Here is a 17968-nt window from a genome sequence, read left to right as displayed (position 1 = left end):
AAGTGATTTCATTTCCCTTAAGTGCTTCTTGTTCACACTTCTGTTTTCCTCACCCACACTCTGTCAATACCTTTCACCATGTTTGATGTCAGCAAGACCTCCTGACCTTGCTAATGCTCTTCCTATTTCCAGGTGATGTGGTTCCTAATCAAGTGATGTTCTGCGATTGATTCTCCAGCCATTCCAACTCTGCCTGCGCGCTACAGATTCAATAAAGGATGGCCACCTACAATCTTCCTGCTGCAGGAAGGGCCCTCTTAAGTTTAAATGAAAAACTGTGTAAGGACTTCCTTTTTGATCCCTTAGACAGAGGAGAGCACCTGAAGATGCATCTATGCTGAGTACAGCCAAAGATGACATGCAGTCACACTCTGGGACAGAGCTCTGGTAGCAACAGCTGCGCTCAGGTGAGAGCCTTTAAAGAGATGCTTTGGAGGACTGTAGGTGGAGTATATGGAGTGTTAGAGCACAGGTAGTACCTCTGTCGTGGGCATGTTGCATGATAGGTTGTCCACCTTTGGTCCCCACCCTTCACTCAGCTCTCACCAGAGGCTTGACAACCATATGTCAGGAGTGCTCTGATGGTGTTTCCTGCTTGGCAGGGGGTTGGACTCGATGGCCCTTGTGGTCTATTCCAACTCTATGTTTCTATGATTCTATGATTCTGTGGCTCCTAGAAGCTGTCAGCATGTGACAGCTGCCACATGCCGGGAATGGCTTCGACTGGCTGGCTAAAGCAGGTGAGGATAGTTGATGAGTCTCAAACCCTTGGTGAGTTAGGGACTTCCCCTGTATGGAAAGACAGGCTATGGCAGATTGGTGTATAGTCAAACCAAATAAATGGCAGCCAACATTCCCACAAAGATATCTGGAAGCTGTAGTTTGTTACAGGTGCAGAGAATTGTTAGGAGACTATTATTCCCGTAATGAGTTACAATCCCTAGAGTGGTTAAGGAATTGATCCGTCTTTGAAGAAAATTCTAGGAATTGTACCCATGGGGAGAACAGGGGTCTCATGACCACTCGAAAAGCCCTTAACAGACGACAGCTCCCATAATTACTTGGGAAAAGCTATGAATGTTGGAAGTGGTATCGTAGTGCTCTAATGATGTGGATGTGGTCTGTGACTGAGAGCCATGGAACACTTTGGCTTGGAAGGTGGGAATGGAAGATCTGGTGAGAGGGAATATATTATAGTACACTGAAGGTTAGCATTAGTGTTGAGGGATGTGTACCATGAGTTTAAGGAACTCCTCTCCACATAGTCACTTCTTCCACATCCCAGCTCTTAACAATAAAAAACTCAGCTTTAGAGGCTGGCAGACAACCCCAAACTTGTGCACTTTAGCACCGTAAGAGGTCAGAAGGAAGTTGTCAGTTGGGAGGGGAAGGTCCCACCCCATTTCCTCTCCCTGAAACCTTCCTTTCCACTGCAAATGCCAAATACCACATGGATAGGCTCAACTGGTTAGAGCATGGTGCTGACAATACCAAGGTCACAGGTTTGATCCCCATCTGAGGCAGCAGCATATTCCTGTATTGCAGGGGGTTGGACTGATGAACCTCAGGGTCCCTTCCAACTCTACAGTTCTATGATTCTAAATACACCTGCTCTAGGCTGGTGCAGCTCAGAACAGGTGTATTCAGTTCTCCTTCTTAGGCTCTGGGTTCCACTTTTCTTATTAGGAGCTGAAGTGTAGCTTATAAAAGCCCCGAGACACAGTTGATTTGCATGCGTTACTCAGGGAGAACCCCAGAGATGTTATGGGGTGGGGGGGTAGAATTAGAGATCCATTCAATTATTTTCTCTCAACTATAATCAGCAGCTATTCGTTATGGATATCATTCTAAATTACTGAAAATTGTGTTAGCTATTTTAGACTATAATAAAAGGATGTGGAGAAATATTAGCATTCTGAAGCCAAATTTATATTGACTCATCTTTCCATTTATCATTTTAATAATGTTCGTACCAACGAGAAAGTGTTAAAGAGACAGCTTGTCATGGGGTGCCATCTTGTGGCAAATCTCAGCTAATGCTGTAGCATGGCACAGAGGTGGTCCCATTTTTTATTTTCAAGCATGAGTGCTGGTGGTTTTGCAGACCAAATGTCACTACCTATGCACAAGAGGTATTGCAGAAGTACCAAAAAATCTAGTTAAAACATACTGAGCTCCCAGCCCCTCCCAAATAGCCCAATGATGGAAGTTCATGCTCAGTGGCAACAGAGTGCTGGGTGGAAGAGGAAGAACAGAAAACTAGGTGTGAGAGGAATATTCTGTACTTCATGCCTGCCCGCACAATAGGTGTGCTCCACATGGAGCAGATTTGTTGCAGACCCCACTTGCATTTTCGATTCCTGTTAGAAAGAGGGAGAGTCCACCATGTGTGAGGCAAGAGCACAATGTTGACATGGAAGGATGTCACTCTACTGCCTGCACTGTACAGAAGGGTTGCAGACATGGTGCCCTCCACATGTTCTGGGACTACAACTCCCATCAGCTCCAACCAGCATGGTTAATGGTCAGGAACGATGGGAGTTGTAGCTGAACAATATCTAGAAGGAAACACTTTGACTGTCCCTACCATACGGAAAAGCATCACAACACATATGCTTTTGGAAGCATCTGTTCTATACCCTATGGTTCTCAGTTTATTACTAGCCATTCACATCCATGTGTATAATGCTCCCAGGAATCTTGAATAATTTTGTTGGACATGAAAACAGGAATGGAAATTCCTGCATGTTTGTTAGATGTTAAGAGGTACAATCATGCCAGCAAATACAAGTGATGTTTGCTTATCATTGTTTAGACCACAAACACTATGTAAATACTGATGCCATTTACTGCATCATTTTTTGACATTTTCTTTCCACTGAAATTACCTGTTTAAATACCAAGGATTGGAAACAGCACCAGCTGTGATGAACCCAGAATGGGAAAGAAATCACTGCCTTTCAGAATTTAGATAAATCCCAGTAAGGGCATGACAAAACACAAAATGGCTGCCATATCCAAGACTGAACCACATTATGGTGTCGGATATCCCTCTTCAGCAATGTGCAAGAAGAAAACCTCTTTGCACCTTTTCTGTATTCTGAATAAAGAGCATGGGTGGTAAATTCTGTAATCCAATGCTATGTGGACCTGCTTAAGAGGGGTGCTCAGTGAAAGGGAAACTGAGCCGGTATAAATAGGAGTTGCCCAGTGTTATGGGTGGAGGGGGGCTGCCTTATTTTTGTGCTCACAGATAGATAGCAGCAGCCCGACCTGAGTGCGGGTCCACACAGCCTGACAGTGGCCATGGCACTCAGCAAGGACTTCGCTGCACAGTTTAAAAATGTATACATGCCATACATACATTTTCCCTGCCATAAAACAGCCAGAATTGGGGCTCCAGCACCATTTCAGGCAAGGAATCTTGCTTGACCCCATTTTCCTTCATTAGAACTCAACTGCCTTATCAGGAACATCTTCATTCCATAGGTAGCCAATCACAGAAAAGATCCACCTTACACAACAGTGGAGTCTACAGGTGAAAATTATTATTAACAGGCTCTGCAAAGCATGGCATCTGCGAAATCTGAGCTAAAATCTCTGCAAACCTCAGCGATTTGACTCCCTGTGGAGGTGGTAATGGAGGCCACAAGCCTTAAGTAAACTAAGGGAAAGTATCAATCAACAATATTGTCCAATATTGTCACAATGTTAGCCTATGGGGAAACTTAATAAATTCACTAAAAATCAGCCATTTAATCAATTCTCTTTGCTCCAGTGGTGCTTTGCTCCTCTTGGGAAGGGGAAGGGGAGGGAACAGGAACTATGATGTGGGCGGCTGTCAGTCCACCATGGTCCATATGTGTGTGTGTGTGTGTGTGTGTGTGTATGTGTGTGTAATTATTAAATGTTCTGTTTTACAATTTTGAATACTCATTTAAATATCCTTAAAGTACCAATGACTTCCCTTCTTCTCTTTCCATGGTTCATTTTGCATACCATAAATCTCTGCATATTTTACATAAACTAAACCATTCAGTATTCCATTATTACATCCGGCAAACTTATTTACACTGTTGAATTTATCTTAATGCTGCCAGCGTTTTCAAGTGTACACAATTCCCCCCATATATTCAATAAACATTTCCCAATCTTCTTTAAACGTATGTTCTTCTTGTTCTCTTATTCTATGTGTTTTTTTTAAATATAATTTTTATTAGTTTTTGCACATATTTTCCAACATAACAACTCAAATTTTTTGAGGGGGGGGAATTATTGCCTCACATTCATGGACACATATTCTCCCTCACCCAGATGATACATGGGTATAACCTCAGGTAGTGCATGGGCAGTTTGCAAGGGTGCAAGAATGGGAGTGCTGTGAGTGGGTGTGCGGAGGACTGTCATAAGGGTTGGAAAACATTGTGTACAGCAGCACAAGAAGATAAAGAAGACGATTAGGGAAACAAATATAAATAGAATGCCTCTTGCTAATTTGTGGAGCCAAGAGGTTTGAGGCAGCCATGACCAAGGATCCCAGTCAGAAAGACCTTCTTGAGGGATCTTTCGAAGGGAATCGGCTAGGGTGTGTATGGAATCGAGGCGTCCGGTAATGTTGAGGGTCTGATCTGATACAAAAGAACAACACTCGGTCCCTATTAATTTGCATACGCCTCCTTGAGACGATAATAAGTAGTCTAGAGAAAGATGATTTTGAATCATCATCTGATGCACCTTTGTGAGCTCAGTAAGGACGGAATGCGTGGTAGCTTCCGATCCCTTCATAAATTGTAAAAGGACATCGGTGAGTCTGAGGAGCTCTAAATGATTTGAGAAAGCTCCGTAAGCCGGGAGGAGGGCTTGAAGCCACGTCTCCCCATTTGGTTTAGGTCATGGCTGTGTTGTGGGTGTGGGGGATCGCCTGTTTCTTAAGCGGCCATCTGGTGGTGATAGGGTTACTCGAAACCCTGGATGAATGTGACCGAGGAAACAGGAACCCTGCATGTGAATGTTAATCCGTGTATAGCCTCTCTGCCCACAGACCCAAAACAAGCCTCCCAGGGGTTTTTCTATGTGTCCTGTGCGGAAGGCATTTGTGAGATCTGGCAAGGGTGTCTCTTGTGTGAAGGGAGTCAGTACTGCAGTCAAGGCAGAGATGAGGGAATGAGTGGGTGTGAAAGTGATTGCGAACCAGTGTGGTGAGTCCCTCGGGGTCGGTGCGAATGGTGACAGTACAGGTGCTGGATCCTATGTGGTCTCCAGTTCCCGAGAACTCCTTGCACACAGGTCCAATAGTCCGACCACTCAGGTAGATGTATTGGGCACTGGGTTTCAGGAAAGTAAAATTGCACTGTAAAAGGTAAGTGGATCTGTATTGATCTAACGTGAAGGGCATGCTTATGAAAGGCACCCCTTCTTCAATTTGTGACAGAGTGTGGGCACAAATCCAGCACTGGGAAAGGTTGGCGATTTGCACAACCTTCTGTAGAAGTTGTACTTACTCATTTCCTTGCCATGCTGATAGTCTGTGGGACTGGGGCGGAGGGGTTATCTCTGGGTGTTTCACATGTCTCGGGGCTGTTTCTATGGGGTGGAGAGGATCCTGAGATTTGAGGAGTTTTAAATCATTTGCTATACCTCCACACCACTGCGGCCCCTCTGGATCCCATTCCAAAACCTTCCCTCCACCCACGGGATGTAACCAGCCCTCGAGATATGCCTTTCCCACCCAGTCAGGGTTTGTGCACAAATCCCATACACAACAGAATCTCCGGACACAGATACCTTGAATAATGGAGGTAGCAAGCTTTGGATGGGATGGATTGTTTCAGGAGGTGGCAGAGGGATGTTGCTAGATTTGTTTGGCACGGCAGGAAGCCTCGAGTAAAACTTAAGATATTGCTGGATGCAAAAGAAGGAGGTGGACTTGCCCTGCCAGACCTCTAAATTTTGTTGTGAACCATCTGCTTTTTGCTGGTTGAGTGAATGGCTGCTTCTTGAAAACACTGAAGTGTTGGATAATGGCAGACGTTGATGGGCTATATGGAATTGGTGGAAATGACTGGCAAGATCCGAGACCAGGGAGAAGAGTCGGTGGAAGAAGATTGGAAAAAGTTTAAAGACTATTTATAGAAATATTGTAAAATTAAGGAATGTTAGAAAAATGTTGGAATGAACTTATATGGCTTTAGTAGAAATGTTATAAGGAATTAAGTATAAATAGATTAATAGAAAATTAAAGGAAAATAAGGCAAGAATGTGTTAAGATAATTATTGGATAGAAAACAGAGTAAGATGGAAAGGAATTGCTGAAACAATTAATAGAAGTGGAATACAAAAAGGGAGGTGTGAGGAGGTCGTTGGAAATAAGTGAATGAAATATAAGATATTGAAAATGTTTGAGGTGTTTTAAAATTGTTTTTTTTTTTTGTTTTTGCTTTGTTTTGTTAGTCTATGTAGCGTTTTTGTATTGTATTTGTATTGTGTTTTCTTTCTTTTTTTGTTTGTAGTGTTGTGTTGAAAATGTTGAAAAAGTAATAAATATCATTTTTTTAATAAAAAAAAAGGAATAATGGAGGTAGTTGTGAGGTCACTGCAATAAAATCCATAAGTCCAGTGTTCATGGTACATGGAATCTGTGTGGCTTTCCCAGAGTCCCTTTCCAATTTTGGATGGTTCATATTGTCTGATAACTTTTCCCCATTGGGTTTGGATGTAAGTTCCGTTATGACAGATCAGGCGGTTCCATGAGTTCTTGAGGGTGTAGAAGGCTCATCTCAAGATGGCATAAGAGGTGGTTCTGACAGTTAGTTCCCAGGCTTGTGTGTTCTTCAGTTGTGGTTGGAAATCATGGGGGAGTAGAGTCCTGGTGCCTGGCAGACAGAAGTGGAAATCTCCAAGGGCGTTGAGGTCCTTGGTGTCAGCAAGAAGTGTTTAATAGGAGTGTCCCCACACTGGAGCCCTGGTGGAATACGGGTGGCAATTGGAATGAGGATAGAGATTAGATGCAGAGATGCAGGCAGGCAGCTCCCACATCAAGTTCAGAAATTGGGAGTTGGGTAGTATGAGTATGGGATGGGCGCCCAAACAAAAGTTCATAAGGGGAAAGTTTCAAGGATCCCCTTGGCTGACTCCTGATGTTGTGTAACACAAGGGGAAGGGCATTAATGCACTTGAGTCCCATTGCTGCACACATTTTCCCCAACTGATTTTTTAATGAGTCCATTCATACATTCAGTTTGTCCTGAAGACGGGGGGTGATATGGCGTGTGCAGTTGCCATTTGATACCGAATGCCCTTGCCACATCCTGTATTACTTCTGCAGTAAAATGAGAACCAAGATCGCTATCCAAGCGTCTAGGCACCCCATACCTTGGGATAATTTCTTGCATTAGGAGGTGTGCCACAGTTGCATGTTTATAAGGGTATGCCTCCGGCCCAAAAGTCAGCTGATCTGTGATGACAAGTATATGTTTGTAACCCAAACATTTAGGCAGTTCTGCAAAGTCCAACTGTAGACTCTCAAAGAGAAGGAAAGCCCATGGTCTGGATCCAGGGGGTTTTCAGGGTTTCCTTTTTGGGGTTGTAGCTGGCGCAAATAGTACAGTTCTTTGAAACAGCCTTGGCATATTGGTGAGCGCCTGGGGCATACCAGTGTCTGAGAAGGCTATTAGCCAGCCTATTTGCCCCCCAATGTGTGCATTGGTGTAGAACACATAAATGTTTGGGAACCCATGCCTTTGGCATTATGAGGCGGTCGTCAGAAGGGTCCTAACCTGGCCATTTTTGTGCCCCCATAGATCCTGCCATTTTTTAATTTCTTCAGCCTGGGCAGTGTTATACATCCATGTGAAATCAATGTCTGAAGGGGCTACGATAGCTTGAAATTCATTCTGGGCTGCAGGGAGACTGCGGCTTGTTGAGCCGCTGAGTCGGCAAGGCGGTTTCCGAGAGCTAGCGGATGCAGTGGAAGCTGCAAAGTAAGATTTCTTAGCAGCTTTCATAGCCATCTCATAGGCTTTCATAAGCGTCCTATAAGATGTTCTTGAGGCTCCGTCACGAGTCCGTTGCCATACTCGCTCTAGCCGTCTGAGATCCTGCTTCATTTTCCGGAGCTCCTCAGTAAATCAAGGGGCCCGGTTTCGGCGGGGTCACAGAGGGTGCTTAGGGGCGATCTCATCAATAGCTGACAAGAGCCGGTTATTCCAGTCAAGGTCATCTAATGAGTCGCCAGGAGGAGCAGGGTCCCTCAAGGCTTGTCGGAATCTATCAGGATCCATCTGTTTTCACGGATGAGCCCAAATAGGTTCACCACCTGAGCAGGGGATGGAGCAGGGGATGGAACAGATGGCTCCGTCACCGGCACAACTTTTTAGAATAATTAGGTCAATAACGTCCTTAGGAGGACAACCAAATTTAAGCACAAATTCGACCCACAGCTGTGAGGCATTCGCGAGCTTTCTTGCGGAGAAAGTCCTGTTGCTCCGCCGTGACCTCCCTGCCAATTTAGATACAGTGACTGAACTGGAGGCCCCTCGACTGACTTCAGGTCCAGTGTTGGACCATTTCGATCGGATACTCCCTGCTGATGTGGATAGATTCCTCCAAGTTGGTAGGCCCAGCACCTGCCTCCTTGATCCGTGCCCTTCTTGGCTGATTAGGGAGTGTCCAGATGTTGCGCGGACCCCCCTGGTTGAAATTATCAATTTGTCCCTTGACACGGGGACATTCCCAGGGGAACTGAAGGAAGCAGTAGTGTGTCCACTCTTAAAGAAAACTTTATTAGATCCCTTAGACCTATCCAATTACCGCCCAGTTTCAAATCTTCCATATCTGGGTAAGGTAATTGAGAGAGCGGTTGCTGAACAGCTTGGTAGGTTTCTGGAGGAAACATCAGCTTTAGATCCATTTCAGTCCGGTTTCCGTCCTGGTTTTGGGACCGAGACGGCTCTGGTTGCCCTAACAGATGATCTCTGTAGACAACTGGATCGAGGTGGGTCAGGGCTGCTGATCCTTTTAGATTTGTCAGCAGCCTTTGACATGGTCGATCATGATCTTCTGGACCACCGCCTCGCAGACGTGGGGATACAGGGCATAGCCCGTAACTGGCTGTGCTCTTTTATCTCTGGTCGGGGACAGAGGGTGGCACTAGGGAGGGAAATGTCATTGCGCCATTCCTTGGTGTGTGGAGTGCTGCAGGGCGCAATTCTCTCCCCGATGCTTTTTAACATCTTTATGCGCCCCCCCCCCCTGCCCAGATTATCCGGAGCTTTGGGCTGGGCTGTCACCAATATGCTGATGACACTCAGCTCTATCTGCTGATGGATGGCCACACCGACTCGGCCCCAAACACACTGACCAGATGCTTGGAAGCTGTGGCTGGATGGTTTCATGGGAGCCAATTGAAACTAAATCCTTCAAAGACAGAGGTCCTATGGCTGGGTTGGGATGGCATGGGGATGAGGGACCAACTCCCTTCTCTTGCGGGGGCCCAATTAGTGCCATTGCCTTCTGTTAAGAGTTTGGGTGTAATCCTTGATGCCTCGCTTTCCATGGAGGCGAAAGTTACAGCAACAGCCAAGGCGACATTTTTCCACCTTCGCCGCATCAAGCAGTTGGTCCCTTACCTTTCCCGCCCTGACCTGGCCACAGTGATCCAGGCGATGGTCATCTCCAGGCTTGACTACTGTAATTCGCTCTACGCGGGGCTGCCCTTGAAGCTGTCCCAGAAACACCAGAGGGTGCAGAATGCTGCAGCGAGGCTCCTCACGGGGTCTGTGCCATAGGAGCATATTCACCCAGTGCTTTTCAAACTGCACTGGCTCCCGGTAGAGTACAGGGTCAGATTTAAGGTGCTGCTTTTGACCTTTAAAGCCCTTCACTGCCTAGGACCCTCGTACCTACGGGACCGCCTCTCCGGTATGCCCCACGGAGAGCCTCAAGGTCCACAAATAGCAACACCCTAGTGGTCCTGAGCCCTAAGGAGGTTAGATTGGCTTCAACCAGAGCCAGGGCCTTTTCAACTCTGGCTCCGGCCTGGTGGAACGCTCTGCCTCATGAGACCAGGGTCCTGCAGGATCTGATTTCTTTCCGCAGGGCCTGTAAGACAGAGTTGTTCCACCTGGCCTTTGGCTTGGAGCCAATTTGACTCCCTCCCTCTCTTTCTTTTTTCCTTTCCTTCTCTTCCTGCGATGAGGCTACATTTTAATATTTTAATGTTTCCGTATGTTAATGTTGTATTTTAATTTTGTTTTTAAGTTGTAATCATTCAACTTGTTTTTATTATTGCTTGTAAGCCGCTCTGAGCCCGGCCTTGGCTGGGGAGGGCGGGGTATAAATAAAAATTATTATTATTATTATTATTATTATTATTATTATTATTATTATTATTTTCCATCTAAGGGGTAGCGGGATTGAGGGTATTAACCCTTTTGGTACAGACATTTGAGGGGGTCAGCAGGGCACCTTCATATTGGCTGAGTCTAACATTGCTGAAATGTTGGCAGCCGCGTAAATTTAGCAAGGTGGCTACTGCATGAGGGACATTTAGAATGAGTTCTTGGTTCTGTACGATTTCTAGAGCTCTCTCTACCAATTCGGCTGCTGCTGCTATTGCTCTCAGCCTACTGTCCCTTTTGCAACGCTGTCTAGCTGGATATTATAGTAGGCAACTGGTCTCTCCCATCCCTAGAAGGTTTGGGTTAGAACACCTGAAGCTACCCATCTCTGTTCATGGACAAAGAGGGAAAAGGAGAGGAGGTAGTCAGGGAGTCCCAGAGCGGGCACTGATCTCAATTCACATTTTATGGTCTCAAAGTTTGTGAGGCACTCTTTATTCCATCTAAGGGGTTCTGGTTAAATCTTTGTCATTTGTACCTGCGGTTTTGGTAGTTCACCATACATAGCGCTGGCTTTTACTTTTATACCGCAGTTGGGGTTTTATCCCCACTTTTCCAGGAAACACAATAAATATCCTACAGTAGACTCAATGTGGACAACTCCAAGGATTAGTACTGTGACACACTGCCGTTCGTCTGGCCTTGACTTACTAGGCTGGCACAGTTGTTGGCCTTCCTGGCTACCAAGCTAACCGTGCGGTCAGTGAGCTCACCCCCTCGGTCATTAAATCAGCCAGGGAGCCCACAGCAACCTCCTGCCTCTTACAATCTAAACTCAGAGTTCCCTACTGGACGCTTGCACAGTGCAGTGCCAGATCGGGACTCAGGAACAACAGAAAGGAAAGGAATCAGATGCCCTTGCGTTCTCTGGCTCATAGGTCATCTCTAACAAAGATAGCCATGGCAGAGGTGCGCCTGCGCCTGGGCGTTATCGTTTTGGAATTATAGTTTAGTTCAGAAGTAAGTGCACGACCTTTTCTGGACACCCTCCAAGAGACTAGGTCGGCAAATAGAATTAAAGGGGAAGAGACACACAAGACCCTCCTCTGGGCAACTCCGATGGATTCAGGTCTGTGGTGAAAATTAAGTAATGGAAAAGGGAGAAAGTTTAGATTTCGTTTTTGTTTTCTGTTTTTTTTTACAATAATATTTATTCATTTTCAATAGACATAACAAAAAAGAAAATACTTTAGATTTTGAAGGAAAGGAAGAGTTAAAGAATTTTGGTGGCTGTGGTTTAGAGAACGCAACCCATGACCTGTGTTTCCTACTTACCGTATACTCACTTCACAAGCGCGCTGTCCCTCTTCCCTCAGGGAGCTTCCAATTTTGAAGACAGGAATGCCGAGAGAAAACCCAGAAAGAAACTCCCCAAAAAACAGCTGGCTAGATCACCATTGCTTTTTCCTGGTTGGTCCCACTGAGGATCCCAGTTAGAGCCGGGATTCAAGGTCTGCCGGGGAAAGATAAGCCCCCCTTTACAAGAGGCTGTGTGCGCTTGGGCTCTTAGTCCTCAACACCCCAAAATCCCAGTAAAACCAATTCTCCTGGCTGGCTTGCCAAAAATGAAATAAATATTATTGCTTCCCCAAGGGGGTCCTAGCCTCGTAAAGAGGACCGGACCCTCGGAAGGAGCACAGTTGTGAAGGCTCCGAACTGGTTGGGAAATGACAGAGACCACACCAGGATTGGTGAAAAAGCAAAGTTTGATCTTTATTTTCAAAGAACAGAAGACTGTTGCAACAGGGTTCCCACTTACATAACAGAAGGACGGAGTGAGAACCTTGAACAAAGGAACTGCCTTTACCTAAATACCTTTTCATTTCCATACAGATCAATGTACAGAAAAATGACAGAAATGGCGCAAAGAGAGGATTAACATAAGGTAAGTGGGATGTTGTAAGATCTTGGGCGGTTTAATGGAGATGTTGTCCACTTTGAGGTTGGGAACAAAAGGTGTTGAGTGGTTTTTCCTCTTCAGCGGATCTTGAGTAACAGTTCTGTTTTTGCTTCATTTTCAAGAAGTTTTGGGGTGATCGGTATGAATTGAAATTGCAGGGTTATGAGAAATTGAAAGATAAAGTGCGAGACTGGCTTCACTATTATCAAATAATGGAGGTTTTTAAGTCAGATAGGAAAAATGGTTTCCAGGTGGAAAAATCGAAATTGGAGACAGAACTGTTAGAGTCCAAAACTAAGAACTTGTCAAAAATGTATAACTTGCTGTTGGAATGGAATACACAGGATAAAACAGTTAAATCAGCTATGATTAAGTGGGCACAAGATATTGGTTACAACATCATGTTTGAAGACTGGGAACGGTTATAGACCACCGGTATAAAATTTACGGCATGTAATGCCTTAAAAGAAAATATTATGAAAATGATTTATAGGTGGTACATGACCCCAGTCAAGCTTGCAAAAATTTACCAATTGCCTGATAATAAGTGTTGGAAATGTAAAGAGACTGAAGGTACATTCTTTCACCTTTGGTGGACATGCCCAAGGATTAAGGCTTTCTGGGAGATGATTTATAATGAAATGAAAAAGGTATTTAAATATACCTTCCTGAAGAAACCAGAGGCCTTTCTCCTGGGTATGGTCGGCCAATTGGTGTCAAAGAAGGATGGGCTTGAAGAACTCAGAGAAGCTATGAACTACGCCGAGCAGGGCACACAAGATGAACAAGTCATAGTGGAGAGTTTTGACCAAACGTGATCCACCTGGAGGAGGAACCGGCAAGCCACTCCAGTATCCTGCCAAGAAAACTCCATGGACAAAGACAACAGGCATATGAAAGTTATGACGCTGGAAGATGAGCCCCTCAGGTCGGAAGGCGTCCAACATGCTACTGGGGAAGAGCGGAGGGCAAGTACAAGTAGATCCAGAGCTGATGAAGCGGCTGGGCCAAAGCCGAAAGGACGCTCAGTTGCGGATATGCCTGGAAGCGAAAGGAAAGTCCAATGCTGTAAAGAAAAATATTGCATAGGAACCTGGAATGTAAGAACCATGAACCTGGGTAAGTTGGAGGTGGTCAAAAATGAGATGGCAAGAATAAATATTGACATCCTGGGCATCAGTGAACTAAAATGGACGGGAATGGGCGAATTCAGTTCGGATGACCATCACATCTACTACTGTGGGCAAGAAACCCGTAAAAGAAATGGAGTGGCCCTCATAGTCAACAAAAGAGTGGCGAAAGCTGTACTAGGATGCAATCTCAAAAATGATAGAATGATCTCGATACGAATCCAAGGCAGACCTTTTAACATCACAGTAATCCAAGTTTATGCACCAACTACTGGCGCTGAAGAAACTGAAATTGACCAATTCTATGAAGACTTACAACACCTTATAGAAGTGACACCAAAGAAGGATGTTCTTCTCATTATAGGGGATTGGAATGCTAAAGTAGGGAGTCAAGAGATAAAAGGAACAACTGGCAAGTTTGGCCTTGGAGTTCAAAACGAAGCAGGGCAAAGGCTAATAGAGTTCTGCCAAGAGAACAAGCTGGTCATCACAAACACTCTTTTCCAACAACACAAGAGACGACTCTACACATGGACATCAGCAGATGGACAGCATCGAAATCAGATTGATTATATTCTCTGCAGCCAAAGATGGAGAAGCTCTATACAGTCAGCAAAAACAAGACCTGGAGCTGACTGTGGCTCAGATCATCAGCTTCTTATAGCAAAATTCAAGCTTAAACTGAAGAAAGTAGGAAAAACCACTGGGCCAGTAAGATACAATCTAAGTCAAATCCCTTATGAATACACAGTGGAAGTGAGGAACAGGTTTAAGGATTTAGATTTGGTGGACAGAGTGCCTGAAGAACTATGGATGGAGGCTCGTAACATTGTACAGGAGGCAGCAACGAAAACCATCCCAATGAAAAGGAAATGCAAGAAAGCAAAGTGGCTGTCCAACGAGGCCTTACAAATAGCGGAGGAGAGAAGGCAAGCAAAATGTGAGGGAGATAGTGAAAGATACAGGAAATTGAATGCAGATTTCCAAAGAATAGCAAGGAGAGACAAGAAGGCCTTCTTAAACGAGCAATGCAAACAAATAGAGGAAAACAACAGAATGGGAAGAACCAGAGATCTGTTCAAGAAAATTGGAGATATGAAAGGAACATTTCGTACAAAGATTACCATAATAAAGGACAAAAGTGGTAAGGACCTAACAGAAGCAGAAGACATCAAGAAGAGGTGGCAAGAATACACAGAGGAATTATACCAGAAGGATATGGATGTCTCGTACACCCCAGGTAGTGTGGTTGCTGACCTTGAGCCAGACATCCTGGAAAGTGAAGTCAAATGGGCCTTAGAAAGCACTGCAAATAACAAAGCCAGTGGAAGTGATGGTATTCCAGCTGAACTATTTAAAATTTTAAAAGATGATGCTGTTAAGGTGCTACACTCAATATGCCAGCAAATTTGGAAAACTCAGCAGTGGCCAGAAGATTGGAGAAGATCAGTCTACATCCCAATCCCAAAGAAAGGCAGTGCCAAAGAATGCTCCAACTACCGCACAATTGCACTCATTTCACACGCTAGCAAGGTTATGCTTAAAATTCTACAAGGAAGGCTCAAGCAGTATGTGGATCGAGAACTCCCAGAAGTGCAAGCTGGATTTAGAAGAGGCAGAGGAACCAGAGACCAAATTGCAAACATGCGCTGGATTATGGAGAAAGCTAGAGAGTTCCAGAAAGACATCTACTTCTGCTTCATTGACTATGCAAAAGCCTTTGACTGTGTCGACCACAGCAAACTATGGCAAGTTCTTAAAGAAATGGGAGTGCCTGATCACCTCATCTGTCTCCTGAGAAATCTCTATGTGGGACAAGAAGCTACAGTTAGAACTGGATATGGAACAACTGATTGGTTCAAAATTGGGAAAGGAGTACGGCAAGGCTGCATTTTGTCTCCCTGCTTATTTAATTTGTATGCAGAATACATCATGCGAAAGGCTGGGCTGGATGAATCCCAAGCTGGAATTAAGATTGCCGGAAGAAATATCAACAACCTCAGATATGCAGATGACACAACCTTGATGGCAGAAAGTGAGGAGGAATTAAAGAACCTTTTAATGAGGGTGAAAGAGGAGAGCGCAAAATATGGTCTGAAGCTCAACATCAAAAAAACGAAGATCATGGCCACTGGTCCCATCACCTCCTGGCAAATAGAAGGGGAAGAAATGGAGGCAGTGAGAGATTTTACTTTCTTGGGCTCCATGATCACTGCAGATGGTGACAGCAGCCATGAAATTAAAAGACGCCTGCTTCTTGGGAGAAGGGCAATGACAGGCCTAGACAGCATCTTGAGAAGTAGAGACGTCACCTTGCCAACAAAGGTACGTATAGTTAAAGCCATGGTTTTCCCAGTAGTGATGTATGGAAGTGAGAGCTGGACCATAAAGAAGGCTGATCGCCGAAGAATTGATGCTTTTGAATTATGGTGCTGGAGAAGACTCTTGAGAGTCCCATGGACTGCAAGAAGATCAAACGCATCCATTCTTAAGGAAATCAGCCCTGAGTGCTCACTGGAAGGACAGATCGTGAAGTTGAGGCTCCAGTACTTTGGCCACCTCATGAGAAGAGAAGACTCCCTGGAGAAGACCCTGATGCTGGGAAAGATGGAGGGCACAAGGAGAAGGGGGCGACAGAGGACAAGATGGTTGGATAGTGTTTTCGAGGTTACCAGCATGAGTTTGACCAAACTGCGGGAGGTAGTGGAGGACAGAGGTGCCTGGCGTGCTCTGGTCCATGGGGTCACGAAGAGTCGGACACGACTAAACGACTAAACAACAACAACAAACAACAGCAGCAAGAATACTTATCGCAAAGTATTGGAAGACAGAAGAACTACCCACCGTGGAAGAATGGCAGATGAAAGTTATAGACTATATGGGACTGGCAGAGATGACCGGCAGAATCCGAGACCAGGGAAAAGAGACGGCGGAAGAAGATTGGAAGAAATTTAAAGACTATCTTAAGAAATATTGTAAAATTGCTGAATGTTAAGACGATGTTGATTCTGAAATTAAGTGGTTGTTAGCTGTAATCATTATGTAAATATGAAAAGAAAGGTCAAATTTTTTTAATGGAAATTAAGGGAAGGATTTGTTGAAGAGAATTAATTAGAGATTGGAATGCAGTAAGGAGAGGTATGAGGAGGTCGGGAAAGTAAGTTTCATGAACATAAGGGAATGAAGTTATACATGTGGTTTTTTGTTTTTTGTATGTATTTTTGTCTTTTTTTGTTTTTTGTGACTTTTATGTTATATAAATTTGTGAAAATGCCAATAAATATCTTATAAAAAAAATTAAATGGCTGGATATTTGGGAAACGGTTATCGGTGTGAAATCCTGTTCCTGCATAATTATCAGTGCTGGTGTAAAGTTCCGCTCTGCATACATTTATTAATTAAACTGATTTTATGTTGCATTTTGTGTGTATTCACGATGTCATTTGTAGACCCAGTAGGTGGCGCTGTGGTCCTTGAAGGTATTTTGACAGTTTGTGAACAGCAGAATATTGACAGATCAAGTATTCGGCAATGGAGAGTCAGACAGAATATGAAGTCTTTTGGCTACATTCTTCCAGTTACATTTTTCTATTCTAGTTACATTTTCTAGTGTAAGAAAACACTTTTTAGAAAGATACAAAAAGGTGATACATTTGATAAGTCAACAGTTGCATTCCTCAGCTACATTCTTTAGTGGCATTACAGTGATACATCCATACAGATGTGCAAGATACAAGTAAAAAGATACGTTTTGTTTGCATAGAAATACGTAACACTGAGAGGTTCATTTATTAACTCCCCTCTCTGATCATGGCTTCTCTTATGACACATTGGAAGACTCAGGAGAGGCCCAATGGAAGTCCTTCTTCCTGCAGCACATAGTTAACCTGTGGCGGTGATGGCCACCAACTAGGATGGCTTTCAAAGAGGATCTGTCAAATTCACGGAGGATTAACATTGGCATAAGACTGCCAAAGGCTACTAGCCACAATGGCGACCGGGGCTGGAAGCCACGTATGAAGCCAGGGCTCTTGCGCCTGGGTCCTGCTTTGTGGGCTCTCCAGAAGCATGACGGGTAGGTCCCTATGGGGACAGGGTGGGGGACTAGATGGACTACAGGCTCTTTTTGTGTATTTGTGAATGTCACACTTGGAAACAACACACACACACAGTACAAAACCAAAGCCTCATATATGGTTTTGACTGCGTGTTTATTTCTATTACATATTCTGGTACTTTTCTTCCTGTGAAAACAAAATGCATTCCCTTCCTTCTATTATTCCATTGTTAAAAGAAAGAGTCCGACAACAAAAACCCTCGCTTCGCATTTCCTCCCTCAGCCCGCCATTAACGGCCCCATGCGCTTTTTGAAACCTAGGAGCGCCCTCCCGTTCGGCGCCGACTTCCACGATTTGAGGGGGTAGCTTTCTCTCCTTAACATTTCATTGGGCGGCGCTGCCGTCACTCTTTATAGAGTATATTATGAAAAGGCGGGATTGGCGGAGGAGGCGTCGGCGTCGCTAAGCAGCCGTTCCGCGCTC

At 44.6% G+C, this 17968-nt stretch overlaps 1 pseudogene; it reads right to left on the bottom strand.

Moving 5' to 3' along the window:
* Nucleotides 1-4272: 4272 nt before the first annotated feature.
* Nucleotides 4273-6927, bottom strand: LOC144326221 (endogenous retrovirus group 3 member 1 Env polyprotein-like; annotated as a pseudogene).
* Nucleotides 6928-17968: the final 11041 nt, after the last annotated feature.

Source organism: Podarcis muralis, chromosome Z, assembly GCF_964188315.1.
Source record: "Podarcis muralis chromosome Z, rPodMur119.hap1.1, whole genome shotgun sequence".
Taxonomy (NCBI): Eukaryota; Metazoa; Chordata; class Lepidosauria; order Squamata; family Lacertidae; genus Podarcis; species Podarcis muralis.
The sequence above is the reverse complement of the archived record's forward strand: the minus strand, read 5'-3'. Positions and strand labels throughout refer to the sequence as shown.